General features: G+C 40.7%; 1 protein-coding gene across 2 annotated transcripts in view; it reads left to right on the forward strand.

Moving 5' to 3' along the window:
• The first annotated feature begins 4,026 nt into the window (after positions 1-4,026).
• Positions 4,027-13,924, forward strand: part of cdh11 (cadherin 11, type 2, OB-cadherin (osteoblast)) — an 88,905-nt gene continuing 79,007 nt past the window's right edge. For both annotated transcript variants that reach the window (XM_040053274.1, XM_040053275.1), the window contains exon 1: positions 4,027-4,520. The gene's annotated coding sequence lies outside the window, so the exon portion shown is untranslated. The remainder of the gene's footprint in view (positions 4,521-13,924) is intronic.

Genomic DNA, 13,924 nt, shown 5'->3' on the forward strand with positions numbered 1-13,924 from the left:
AAAACACATTACTTTAAAGCTTGATCAACAGCAACCCACAAAACTATTTAGTAGAGGATAAGGAAAACATGTTCTATCCGTCAATTTTTTCCCCATTATTCCAGTTCAGGTTTGCAGCAGGGGCTGGAGACTTTCCCAACTGTCACTCACTTTGTCAAGACAAAATTCTGGCTTCTTCTAACCCCACTACATCCATATTGCACACTTTAAAAAACAGAGCATCCAATATTGCTGCAGTCAGGGCATAAAAGCTCAGATTTCAAAAGAAAATGTGTTTTCATTATTGTAACGGTAACGGCTTCTGACAGAACGGCAGTATTTGACACACCAGGATGAGAATGTGTTAGTTAAAATGTACCGTTTTACATAGTTAAGCATATGTTACAAAATTTGTTTTCTGTTTCCAGAGTGACAAGTTCCTCCTCATCACACATTCTACAGTGACTTTTTCATGTGGTCACTGGAGGTCACTTACCTTACATCTTCTATCATTTTCTTCAGCAAAAAGAACCTCACTGTAAATTTCTAATATGATCTTATCTCAGGGCATAGGATGATGAAGTCGCAGCAGATGTCACCTGCATCTCTCTGCTATGAGCAAGTTGTCCATTGGCATTTGTGCCTGGACACACCAGCCACAGACATATTGGCTGCTGAGAGATAATTGCCCTGCTTTAGAAACCTACAAAGTTCACATAGCTAGACTGGAGGAGTGGTGCTGGAATAACTCACAGGTGGCAAAGGTCCCGGGTTTTTCGGCCAGGATAATGGCTTGCGCCCAGCTTGAGCCTATGTATGTTGCACTTGGTTTCCCTTTATTCACCTGTGTGTTTAGTCTTATTTTCACTGTCTTTTTACTTACCGTCGTTGGCCTGCCCGAGTGAGGCTTTAGTCATCCATTTTGATCACCAGCTGTTTCTGTAGCAGCAATTGTAGCAACTGATGGTTGCCAGTACGTCACCAACCAGTCTTCTAGGTTAAGCCCGTTTTCCATTGGTACCTTCTCAGCTCGACTGCCCACGGCTCACCACAACTCGACTTGGATCAACTGGTTTTCCATTACGGTCGAGTACCACCTAATGTATGTGTTCAATCGTTATAGCAAAATGACAAAGCGTGCCATAACATCATTCGTATGCAACACAAACCCTACAACAAAGGTGGATGTTGAGGTGATGATACACCTGCTGCTCGGTCTGTGGCTTTTTGTCTGCCTCGGGGAACACGATGTTATCTTTTGTAGACACTTCCCTCGTTGCTGGAATTCAAAAATGGTGGTTTTGATTTTCTTGAATGAGATGCTCTCATGACACCACTGACCAGCCAATCAGTGGCATGCAGTCTGACGATGTCACATTTTAGAACCTACTTGTTCCCCTTTTCATTAGTACCTACTTGGATTGATTTGGCATGGTTTTCAGGATTTTCCATTAGGTCATAGTACCTGGTACTTTGGTTTTCAAGCGATCTGAGCAGGTACTAAAATGTGACGTTGCCAGACTGCATGAGACCGATTGGCTGATCAGTAGCGTCACTCGATGTGTCATGAGAGCGTCTCGAAAATCAAAACCGCCATTTTTGAAACTCAGCAATGAGGGAAATGACTACAAAAAACAATGCTGTGCTCCCCTGAGTCTGACAAAAAAAAACACAGACAGAGCAGCAGTTTTGCTTCGACATCCACCTTTGTTGTAGCAATTGTCTCCCATATTAATTACATCACGGAACGCGTAAACGAGAAGCACGCAAACAAGGTACTACTGGGTTGTAATGGAAAACCAGTTGATCTGAGCTGAGCCATGTCAGTCCCTGGAGAGTCGATCCGAGTAGGTACTAATGGAAAAGGGGCTTAGCCTAGAAGACTGGTTGGCGACACACTTCCAACCATCAGCTGCTACAGTATCAGATATGCCACAAGAAAGAGAATAGCCTGATATTTCTGTCTTTAGCTCACTAACCTTCTCCCTCTACAGACTCATGAACTACCAAGCTTACATCAAACAAACTGCCTTTTTTTCAAAAATAAAAAATAAAGATTTTCCAGATTATAACATGAGATTTTCACAGCCGTGGGGAACCTTCAGAATAACCATACAGGAAAGCAGATAACCCTTGAGTTACGGTTGGTTTACAAATCCTTGTCTGCATCGAGCTGCTAAGTTAAGAATAGAAAGAAAAATATATGGAAGGATTAAGATGAACTGTAAGCATGGTTTGATTCCATGTTTTATGTTTAATTTTAAACAAACAAAGGGTTTGTATATATTTTTTTGTTTTATTTGAAACAGTATCTCATATGAAGAAAATCCAGCTACAAGCTTTACCTTGAAAAAAATATACATCAAAATTTAAAAATGTAAAACCAATGAATTATGGCCTCAATGTTTGCTGTGCTGAAAATTTCCAAAACCATTTTATCCTCACTCAGCAGCAGTGAGAAAGGTGAGTGTGCATGTAACTCCCCAAAAAACATGAAACTTCTCTGTCTTTGAAGAAGAGAGAAAAGTACATTTCTTTTGTAGCATCACCTCGCTGTCCCTTGCAGGCTGTTGGCATGGAAAAGACTAGGTTTTGAACCAGAAGTCAGTGTGCATTAAGAATTTCAAATACATTCAAAGGCTGACTTTTTTTTATTGAAACGAACTGTAATATGTCAGAGCACCAGACTCTATGAAATGAAAAATTGTGTGCAAAAGGCTGCAGTTGTTTACATTTTCACTCATTATGGCCAGAAATACCCTGTAATTACATTTGACAACCTGCCCTTTATCTTAATCTAATTATGTCATTTTGCATCCAAAGTAATAAAGGCCTGCTGAATGATATAATGAAAATATGCATTATCATCTACTGCTCCCCACTGAATGAGAACCCCTGCAAATGAGCCATGCTTGTGAGCCTTTTTTTACCCCTGCCATTAGCATCCAAAATACATACAGAAATTTACGGATGGGGGTGAGCAACTGGCAGCTGATACAGGCATTTATGAATGGCTCGATGTGGCACTTATGTGTCATCACTTGTGAAAGCTGTGGTTAAGATTTTGTTAGGACTGGCCAAATAAACAACTTGAGTAGGCTGAAAAGTCATGATGGGATTCAAGTAAAATGAATCTTCTGAGAAAGATAAAACTATTGGAAATGTATTGGTTTAAAGGCTTTAAATTATTGTTTTATAGGTTCTTGTGTGTGTCTATCTTGTGTGAAATCGCTTCATTTAAGCAGACTTTGAATGTTTGAAAATATCAAAACATTAATATCAAAAGTAACAATCATTGGGTTAGTGTAATTGATGCACACACTATCTATTTTTAGCTGAGACTAAGTGATCCATAATAGCAGATGTTTACAAGTCGAGCGTTGCTTTACGAAATACTCCTTCAAACCATTCATAATTTAGTTTTCCAGGTGTGGGTTTTTTCAGCTTTTTTTTCATGGCCAATTACATCGTTTACACTGGACTTTTGTAGGCGACACTCTCTGTGTATAGCAGGCCTGCCGTCCTCTCCTTTCATTGGCTCTCTGTGCAATTCTAAATCTCTGCTGGTAGCGGTTGGAAGCTCCTCTTAGCCAATGAGGAAATAGCAACTGTTGCATTCAGTTACCCTCCTGCAGGGCTTCTTCTGCTGTAACCTCTCAGGGTGGATTTTGATGTGGGAAGGGTGTAAAGTGTTACAATACAGATAAAGCTATAATGTGGCCTAAACCTCATTAAACAACGTATCCTTCTCAGCGCAAATGCTTTTTGCAACCACGGTCAAAAATAACTAAACAAATTATATTTCTACTGTAATAAAATCTAAAAATGTTAATGTGTATTGAGAGGTTTGCCCCACTTGAGTTTGTCATTTGAGGTGCCACTTATTTAATTCCGACGAATAACAAAATCACTACCGATACAGGAGAAAGTAAGAGGAGAGAGAGGATTACCAGTTTCCTACGCCCTCCAACGGCAGCGACACCTCTCTCTCTCTCTCTCCCTCCCTCTCTCTCTCTCTTCTCTCGCTGCTGCTGCTGCGCGCCGTTCAGTTTCCCTCACATCGCTTCCGATGCTCCAGGAGGGAGGACGGATAAACGGCGCTGACGGTACCGGATTTGTTACCCGAAGGAGGGAGGGATGCTACGGTGATTTCCTCTCTTTTTCTCTTCCAACACCCACCTCCTCACCATCCCCTCCACTCCTCTCCATCACTTCAGTCTCGGACCTCATCAAGACGCATGACTGCTCTTTCATTTTTGTCCTCTCTTTTCAGTTTATCTTTAAATTCGCTTGACTGGTTTGTTTTTTTTTATTTTTTGCCACTGAGCTCCAGCGGGAAACCCACTTGGCTCAGCTTGAATTTCTACCCTCTAATCTCCAAGCGCACGTAAACATAGAAAAACTGGGCTTTTAATCAGTGGATGTGTTGGACATCTGGTAAAAGAAGCAATACTACTTAAGTCAAGTGGCCGATCTCTACTGGCTTGTATGTATTGAGGACACTTGGGTGAACGAGCTGCGCACGGAGTCTCACTTCCAAGGTAAGACCACTGGAGTTTAAGGACTGGGATTTTGCCGTAGTTACATCAACACACTTCCATCGTATGTCTCTCTTCTCACTATCCGCGCATCTCTTCTGCAGAGGCTTTCCTGAGCGCAAAACACACGAGAGCCATTGAAGTTAAAGGTTTAGGTTCCCGGGATGCTGGGGAGATTCTGGTTAGACTCTTGACTAAACCAAACTGTCGCACAAACACTTCTTATACATTATAGGAAGATAACTCGGAGATTATATCGGACTTGATCGTGTTTGATTAACTATGGAAAATCTCACAAAACCCAAAGATCCTTTGCGCATTGCACTTGGTTTTATTTGTTGTGCTGCTGCCAGTAACAGTGCAGACTTTATTCGTTCCTCCGGGCCACTGGATGACGGTTGGATTTGTGTGGTTTTCGCATAACAGAGCGTGGATTCACTAAAGTTTCTCTTGCAGTGTTTCTGCATATTTTTACTTATTTGGTCTGCGAGTGCATCCAACTGCGTTTGCGTATTTGTGAGTCTGCCCACGTAGCCTATAGTAGCTAATCTAGGAGTAAGCTCCCTTTCGCTGTCTCCGTGTCTCCCGGCGGCTCCGCGTAACTGCGACGCAGAACTTTTCCTTGGATCACCATCAACAGAGTCTGGATGTGTGAGGGGGGGTTGCGATCACATAATTCGGTAAACAGATAAATTCACTGCGTCCCTTTAGCCCACTCCAGGAAAGAAATATTTGTTAGTGTTACAGTTAATCTGCATTTATTTAACATATTTCTTCCTGTTTCTTCCAGAAAGCGTTTTCCCCAACTTATCCTCCTCCTGTAAAATCAAAACAGCATATTTAAAATTCTCAATCCCCAATATTTTCCCCTTTTTCGCCATTTCCCCTTCTTTCATTCTTTCTCGTTTTCTGGTTTTTGCGGGGTCATTACTGATTTGGGAGCTAATTGATTTTGTGATTTTTGAAATGTGAATCCCTGAAGACTCCACGCAGCTTAGTATTCAGTCCGTTTGAATACTTGAAGCAGAGCGGCGTTCTTGCCCTTTTGGTGTGCGCCAGCGCTGGTGAAACTGCATAAAAAATGCATACAGATCACTTGCCCATAGGCTCATTCAGGCTCGTTCTGCACTCAATTAGGTCCGTGCGTTTGGCTTAGCATTCCTGTAGGGCCACATTAGATCATTTTGTAAATTGTTGCATAGACATCCAGTGAAATCTGCTCAGTAGAGTAGATTTGTCGGTACTGGTTGGGTCTGTGCGCATGCTGGTCTGATATGAATAATTACAGATGGATTTGGAACTGGGCTACTGCTCAGCCGCTTTCAGCAGAGAGTAAAAGAGATATCGGTGTGTAGTTTTGGGCATCTGCAATTCCGCTGCGTTTTCAATGGGGGAGCAAAGAGAGCGAGAGAGGTGTGTGTTGGGGGGGGGGGGGGGGGGCGTTAACTCCAGGGCTGTATCTTTGGTATTCATGGCACAACTCAAGATTGCTGCTCTCAAGCAGGCAATAATCTCTCTCTCCCTCTCCCCCTTCTGTCTCCCACACTGTTGCTGTATAAAATGTCTCCCCTCTCTCCCGTACCTTTGCTCTCCCCTTTGCATTTCAACCCCCTCCAACTCACCATTCTCTCGCCCTCCTCTTCCTCTCTCTTCATTTCTCTACACTGCAATCTCTCCGACTCTGTCTGTGCGCTTCAGTCTTGTGGGAGCCATTGAGAAAATCATTTGCTGCTGTTGTATTTATTCGACAGGGGGTTCCTAGCAGCCAGGCTTGGCTGGTTTGCAGAGATGTTTTCTTGTGTTGCCTTGAAAAAAGTCTGCAGTCTACAATGGAGCAGGAAAGATGCAGAGAAATGGATCCATTAGATGCTCTAACTGCAGTTTAGTAAATAAGGGGGGAAAGGGTTTGGAACTTATTGTGTTATATTTTCGACAGGCTTTTTTTTTTTCATTTTTTAATTCCCTTCTTACAAGTGTTGTAACTGTGCTGTTGTGGTCCCCCCCACACTTCCTTATTATGTGGTTACTTTTCAGAGAGCGTTTCCCTGTTTATTTAATCTTTGCCAATTAGCCTACAGACCAGTCACTGCAGCGAAGAACAGCAGAATTCCCCTCTTTTTATATTTAGTTCTGAGACACTGTGGCTCACTGGCCACTTAAAAGACACATTACGCACAAAGAAGGTCCCTAATTTTGTAGTTTTGAATTGCTGCTTCTTATGTTCACTTAATGACAGAGCTCAACATCACAGCTGTCGCTCTCTGGCTCCACAAAGGGTTTTTGTAAGTAGCACAACAGTATCACTCAACTTGTTCTTTTGGATGTTTTCTTAATTCACCAATTAATTCTTCAAGCTCCCAATATTTCACTCAAACAATAATACAGTGTGGGCAGAGTAAAAGAGAGGAAAAGATCAAGAGGCAAAAAAAGAGGTGCAGGAAAGGAAATGAGGGGATGTGGTCTGCAGAGGAGATGAGGTGCAGGGCAGAGAGAAACAACGGGGCAGACCGTCGGAGCAGCAGCAGCTGAGCAGAAAAGAGCATGACTCCTATCAGGATGTGAAGAAAAGGAGGAGGTGGTGGACAAGAGAGGAGGGCAGCGTGACGTCTATCAGTAGAGTAGTCAGTCTGATTCCTTTTTGAGAGTCACTGCCGTATGAGCTGAAATGAGACCTGCGAGTAGAAACTGCCTGCCTTCACTTAGCAGGAATGAACAGTTCCTGCAAAAATGTGGTTTTATGTCTGCAGAAGTGATTGTATACCTTAAAAGCAGGGCAGACACACATAATTCCCTTGTACCAGTACATCTTTGTGCTATTTAGGGTGAGCAGCATACAGAAACCTGGCTTGGATGACAGATGAAAGCGGGGTGGGAGAGGTATCAGATTTTTTCCCTGATGTTCAGCCAAGAAATTGCACAGAAACTGACACAGAAATGTCGTCAGATTTGTTGGTTTTTACTGAAGTGGTTTCAGAACCTGGCACTGGAAATACTGTGCATCATAGCTGTGCTAGTTATAGTTAGTAAAGATAGAATTAAGCTTAACGAGCTTTAGCATTTCTTCTGGAATGTGTGATAGGACATGAGAAGGCCAGAAGATATTTAGGTTAAGTTCAAACTCTCCAACTCAGAATTCAATCTGTGGGAACTTTCTCATGACTTATCTTAGACACTATGCACATTAGACACTATGTTTACCTATTATGTATCTATAGACTCTATAGACTTCAAGTGTGTAGCAATAATTCCTGTTGATATATTTTACGTTCTTCAGAGTTTCACAAAAGAAGGAAAAAGAAGCAGCATTTGAAAATGTTCTTTAAATTAATGGCAAATGCAGAAAAATCAGACAATATAAAATTTGCTTTTCACTTATAAGTATTAATTTTGATCAGCTTTGAGTGATTTTTAAAGATTTGATGGGACTAATTATGTTGATCTTTCCACATTCATGAAATGAGTAAGACAGAATCTTAAAAAGAGAACGAAAAGAAAACAACCTTGCTTTCTGGATTGAGTTTAAAGGCATCTGCCTGCAAGCAGTGCTGATGTAGCACCCTAGGGAGAAAACAAAATAGAGGGATTAATTTATTACACTGTAATCATTATATTTATTTTTAATTAGGCACCAACTGCTCATCCTCGTAAGTTATGTGATCGTAAAGTGGTTTTTTTAAATAATGAAAGGGAGGCTTAAAAGATAGAATAAAGTTGTGATCCTGCAGATAAAGAAACAGGACTCAAAAAGAAGACAGTAAAGGGGAAAATGAATGGAAGAGCTACTGGACCATTTCTAGGTGACGACAGAGGGAGCTATTGGGCTTTGCTGCAGTATTGGCTCCACTGCTCCTTTTCCTTCTTTCTGCTCTTTATTTCTAATTCTTTTTCCAATCTCTCTCCTTTCTCCTGCTCTGTCTGTCTCTCTCAGGGGGCCAGTCAGAGAGATGGAGAGGTAGTTAGGCTCCCCAGGGATACAGGATTCAATATGAACGCCCCTAACAGACAGACTCGCACGCGCACACACGCACAAATCTTGTCTGTCTGGATAAGCCTGTCCACTGTGACTGGTTTCTCTTACCTTCACATTCACGTTACCTCCCAGTGAGAACGGGGCGGGGGAACATTGGTGGAGAATTGAGTTCTGCCTTCTGCTTCTGGACTTTTTTTTTAAATTTTGTTTTCTTCCAGCCTCTTGCTCCATGGGCTCAATAGAAAGCAGAGTCAGCACACACAACTGGTTAAACGTCAGCTTTTTTTTCTCTCTTTCCCTTAGATCAATCTTCATCTATTTAAAACAGCAGAATGTGAGGCCAGATAGATGTTAGGCTGATATATAATTTCCTATGGCAGTGGAATGGGATTATAACTCTAATCTTTCATCTCAACCGGACTAAATGGCAGAGTCAGTAATTAGTGTCTTTGACCTCTAATCCCCCATACTTGTTCTCTGGGGGTGGGGGGGTGCGAGGAAAAAAAAAAGCAAGTTAATTTGTCTGCATTTGATGATTTCCTGGGTATTGGTGCACGTGGGGAAGAGTGAGACAACACAGGTGGCTTAGTAGTGTTGACATAGTTCCCGTGCAGCATAACATACTGGGTTTAGTTTCTTTGGCCTTAAGCATGGCGTTTGTATGTTTTTTTTTCTTTCTTGAGCTCATGTGGTTTCAATTATTCCTCAATTGGTCTACATGCCAGCGACTTTAAATTACAGTGCACCCGTTCCAGTTCATGCACTTTAGTCTGACTACTCTCTACTTTTTGGCCCGTTTCCCTTCCTTCAACGTAGCGCATACTGTGTTTTGATTCCGTTCTCTGTATCCCTAAAAAGGAAAAGAAAACCAATAACTTAAATATCAAGTGAAAAATCACTAAATTGGAAAATGTTTTCAATTTTGTTGACCGAAACAAACTAACAAGCAGCGTGATTCATGAATGTGTCCCATGCTCTCATTATTTGATAAGCAAAGTCACATTGAAGTAATTTAGGCAGCGCAGACTAAAGCTGGATGGGATGCATGCAAGTACTCAGAGATGGGAAACTGCACCACAAGTAATACCACAAAGCAACAAGGACACCAGTTGGAGCAAATAAACAAAAACATGTGGCAGTCACAGAGAGACTACAGCATCAATTAGGTGTTCACTTTTAATTGCCCTCGCATCCTGCGCACCTAAAACCACATGCTGCAGCTGCAGCTGTGTTGGTTTCCAGTATTAAAGCTTTGTTAGCTGAATAGTGATCCTCGGCATGGTCGACCTTCTCACTCCTGCATAAAAGAGCTGAGCAGTGGCAGAAAATGCTGCGTGGATTTACTGCTAGGCGATGAGGCTGCAGCTTAATTGCAAAAACAGTGGAGTCTGGATCAATGTTAATTCAGGATTAATGAGTGATTTCATCGATTTTACCATTGATGATCAGAATACAGGGTTGACACTGATATTGATTGTATTGCAATGGAAATTGATTATTCGAGACAGCGATTTATATTGATCAGAATACCTTGTATGGGCACGTGTATAGGCACCTGAACTTTTCATCCAGAATATTCATTCGTGAAATCTAATTGATTGCAAATTTGATTCTTTTAAAAATGGTTTTGTGTGTATATATATATATATATATATATATATATATGCTTTAGATATATTGTATAGATGTAGGTGTATGCACAAGTGTGACAGAGTGGGCCTGAAAAATAAGTGTAATTTGTTTTCTGTGACAGTCCTTGGGTCCAGTCAGGTGCTCTGCTGTCTCGTGGACACCAATCATATTAAGGAAAAAGAAAACCACGTTTGTTATTTTTTTAAACAGTCAAATGTAACTATATTTCTGCTTTGGCAGACAGCATGTCACAGGCAGAGACACTGAAAAAGAGTGAGGGAGCGAGAGGGAAAGGAAATAAGGGATGAAGGTCGAGAACAAAGTTCATCTCAATTATGAATTTCAGGAGATTTTCTTTACATTTTGCGGTCGCTCTGGTACAAAAGTACTCGGGATTGGGGTCAAAGAGAAATTTGGGCTCTTTCTTTAATGCCAATTAATAATTCACAGCTGAAAAGGCGTCTGGTTTGACAAGTTTTGTATGAGGTACTGTAGAGTCAGTGAGAAAGAAAGAATGTGAGGAACAGTGGCTAGTTTCTGCGTGCGGGTCAAGGAGAGATTTAATGAGTCATTTGCTTCTCATTATTCAGGATAATAATTAACTCTGTGTGTGTGTGTGTGTGTCTGTACTTGTCCAGCTATCATAGTGAGCACCAGCTTGAGTTTTAGAGCATTGGCATGAGGACATTTTGGAAAGCAGAGGACCTTTTGGGTTGTTACCACATTGTGATAGTTGTTGAAAAGCATGTTTGATATTGAAGACTTTAGGCTTTATGTTTATGTTAATATAAGACAACGCATTAAATCTATGTCTAAGAATATCCTCAGCAAGATAACCATTAAGTATTGTCATAAAGTCATTCATAGTGGGCTTGTCCACCTTTTTCCCCTCAAATTGATTATGTTTTATAAGTTACTACACTTGTCATCAATTAATATGTTGTGATACTACATGCAACAAGTCATGGAAAAAACTTCCATAGCCTAAAGCAGTGTCTTCTAATTACTTTTAGGTATTTTTGTTTAACAAATAACTTAAACAGTTAATTGACTTTTATACTTTATTTTATTTTAAATCACCTGTCAAACTCAAGCTATCAGTCTCATTCCCCATCTTTCTTTCTTTGTCCGTACCATCATTTTCTCACTCCCTCTATCATTTATCTCCACTAAACTTGTCAAACACGCACATGCGCGCACAGGTTTGAGCATGTACCTGCAGTGGGTGTGCTGTTGATTACCATAATTAACACGGTTATGTTAATTGTAGCAAGTTAATTTTGCTGATGGAACACATTTATAAAGGTGAACTTTATGGACAGTTAGCTATGGTTTCAAGGTACAGTGTGTGTGTCCATGCTTTTCTGTTTGCATCCTGTTTGCATCATACTTTATATATGTGAGGATATGTGCATTCTTTTGTGCACATTAGTGGCTGACAAATCAGTTCAAATCAGGTTTAAATTGTGGAAAATGATTTATTTTGCAGGACACGTGCTGACAAAGACACAGCAAGTGGTGTCGAAACCAGAAGCTGAATGTACACACAAACACACAAAGTGTCAGTGGCCGGCCAGAAAAGCAAATGCTGCATATAGCTTATCTGATTATAAGCAGGGTTAGATAGAGGACTCTGCATTAGAGGGAGTGTTGAAGAGACATGCAGATCAGACTGATAAATAGTTTAACTAAAATGTGGCATTTCAGTAGCTCCACAGTCTAAAAACCATGTTACTGTGACCTCCATCTGGCCAAGAACATTCATCATTTGTCCCTCCCTGCATGTATTTCTGTTGTTTTTCTACTGTTTAAGAAAATATGAACGTGAGAACTGAAACTGGATGACACAATTCATATGCGGCATAATGAGCTTTCCGAAGATGTAGCTCGAAGGCGGAATACACAAAAAAGTAGTTAAGTTTGCAGTCTTATGTCATCGAGAGAGGAAGGGCTCTGGCACCTATTTGCACATTAAACAGGCTCTGTGAACATAAGTAGCGTAATAATCCTGTTGCATACGTTCACTTATTTCTTATCTTTTTATTTATGTCACATTGTATGCCTTCATATTTGGCTTATTTATCAGTAAAATTGCTTTCAAGGTTGAATTATTTTAAAACAGTTTAAACAAACACGGTAATGGAAACCAGTTTTTCATGCAACAAATTGGCTCTTTGTCCTGTCTGCTGGCATATGGGGCTATTTATGACGGAATTGTTTTTCTTGTATTGTGATGTGAATGATGTGGGTGTTCAGTAATGGAATTTTAAACCACGATTTACCTGTCTTTAAGACACATTAAAGTCATTAGATGGAGACAATCAGAATGCATGTAACTGTTAATGGTTGGACAGCTGCAAGACAATTAGATCTGACCATAGGTAGTTAAAATGTTTATCACTTTATAACGCATTAATCTCAATATGTAAATCCCTATGAAGTGGACAAATATGAGGAGAAGCTTCTTAGCCACACATATTCTAATATTTCAAAGTGTTTCTAGCATTAACCAGTCAGTATGCTGGCAAGGCCTGCATTTGATGTCAAAGTAATGCTTTGATCACACTGGGACTTATCTACAGCTTCTCATCCAGTTCTGTCTCATCCTCTCTTGTCCTCTCCTTCCTTCTTTCCTCAGTCCTCATCTTCCTCCCCTTCCTTTCCCTCTTTACTTATCTCCCTTCTCCTGTCCTCCACATTTCATTCTCCTCCTGTCCCCTTCAGTATACCTCAGCCCCCTCACCCCCACCTGCATTTATTCCCACTGTGCTTCAAATGAACACAAGTGTTACTCACTGAAAAATTTCCAAAAATAAACCCGGCCTGGAGAAATGTATTACATAGAGTTTTTTCTCCCTTATATACAACATATAGCAGCTTTCTCTGTAATTTAACATGATTGCTAAATTATGCACCATATTAGAATGCATGAATGATGCTTTTTTCCTAGCTGCATAATTTGTGAGTTCACTAAATGAGCCAATCTCGCAGAACCCTGAATTTCTTCGGAATCCTTGCAGAGATACTGCGATCTGAGAGGCGAAGGTGTGTCTGTTTTCTGTGCACATCCACTCACACCGGTGCCACAGAAGAATCCACGAGATTAGATTAACTAGGTAAAATCTACATTTTACCAGCTTTGGTTTGATGGTGTCACGCCAGATGATGGCTCACTGACACGCACATAAAAAGACATGGGGGGAAAAAACGAGATAACAGTGTACATGTGATGCTGACACATATTGTTGTACTAAGCCTATAGAGAAAAACCCAGTTTTCTTTTCTACAAGACAGCATTACTGCAAGCTTGACCTCTTTAGCATAATAACCTCTCTTCATTTTCCTCCCTCTGTCACTTTCTGTTTTGCTTCTGTTTCATTATTTTGTTTTATTTGCCGTTCTTTCTCTGTGTCATTACTTTTGGCTAAAACCCTGCATTCCTTCTTTGCATTTTTACTCATTTTTTTCTGTCCCTCCCGTTCTTTCTTAATGTCCTCCACCCCTTTGCTATACTTTCTCTCCTTTTTCCTCTCCCTTTCCCTAGCCATGCTTCATTGACCGTGACAAGTATAATAGTGTAATATGATTGAATATGACTGCAGCTTCTTCATTGGACACTATTAATTTCACTTTTTTCCATTCGACTGGTTTGACTTCAGTATATTCCCTCCCCACTCCATGCCTTAATCCCTGACCATGGGTCAGTTTTATAGAGCAACATCATTTTTTTTTTCCTGTCATCTCTCCTTGTAAGTTTTCATTTTTATTCCTCTCTTCTTTTACCTGTCTCCCCTCATCTAAATAG

This window comes from Simochromis diagramma, unplaced genomic scaffold (assembly GCF_900408965.1).
Source record: "Simochromis diagramma unplaced genomic scaffold, fSimDia1.1 OVJJ01000596.1, whole genome shotgun sequence".
Taxonomy (NCBI): domain Eukaryota; kingdom Metazoa; phylum Chordata; class Actinopteri; order Cichliformes; family Cichlidae; genus Simochromis; species Simochromis diagramma.